The following is a 904-nucleotide window of genomic DNA, read 5'->3' as shown; positions in this document are numbered from 1 at the left end:
TTAAGCCAAAAGCCTTGTAATGCTAGAAGAATTTGATCTGTTCGGATATCTTAGCTAAAAATTGAGGTGTATGGGCATATTGCAGGAGCATGACTGTGTAGAGGTTCGTTAACCGGAACAATATTACTTTTTGCGTTCCAACGAAGGACACATTTTTAATCGTGTTGTTTTACGAATGTCCCCTAGCCCGTATATGTTTCGCGGGTATCAGTCGTGATGCCATGTGATTTCATCCATTCAAATTTCACCTTGGACTGGCTTGCCGACAGGCACAACACCCTTGATCTGATGTGGTTGTGAATCTGTCATGCCTCGACATCGGGTTCGTATCGCAATGCCCGCACGCCCAAATCAAAGCGGTAAGAGATCCCCATATTTTTACGTGCTTTGCAGTTGTGGGTGTTGGTTGCTCGGTAATTTTCTTTGCTGTTTTTTCCAAAGGTAACATAAGTTTTGTTGATTTCTTCAAAGTATCACTTGCAAATATGACTAAAGCTACTTATCAGAACATCAGAAAGCTGTGAAGTGGTTTGTTTTGTAGGAAACAGACACTGCCAATTCGCCGCCGCAATTTCGGGCTATTTTGTAGTTTTGACCCGAAATTGCCTCACACCCACGTTAGATTGCATTGTAATGCAAATGAGAAAAACTAGCTGAGAAAAGGGCTATTAAAAGTCATCTTAAAAACGATTTTGATGATTGTCTTTAAAGTAGTCTCGTTTGGATGCAATTTGTCGCTTATTCTCGAGAAAAACAGCGCTAAAACTGTAAACAGTTTGGGGCAGTTTTTAAAATGCACGCCCAATGGTGATCCATGTGTCTGTCCTCTTATTGACAATGAAAATTGGCCAATGAGCGTGCAAGAATCTCTGCAGTTATTGTAAAAATCATTGACTCCTGTTTG

The sequence above is a fragment of the Montipora capricornis genome, chromosome 5 (assembly GCF_036669925.1).
Source record: "Montipora capricornis isolate CH-2021 chromosome 5, ASM3666992v2, whole genome shotgun sequence".
Taxonomy (NCBI): domain Eukaryota; kingdom Metazoa; phylum Cnidaria; class Anthozoa; order Scleractinia; family Acroporidae; genus Montipora; species Montipora capricornis.
Note: the sequence above shows the minus strand (reverse complement) of the source record.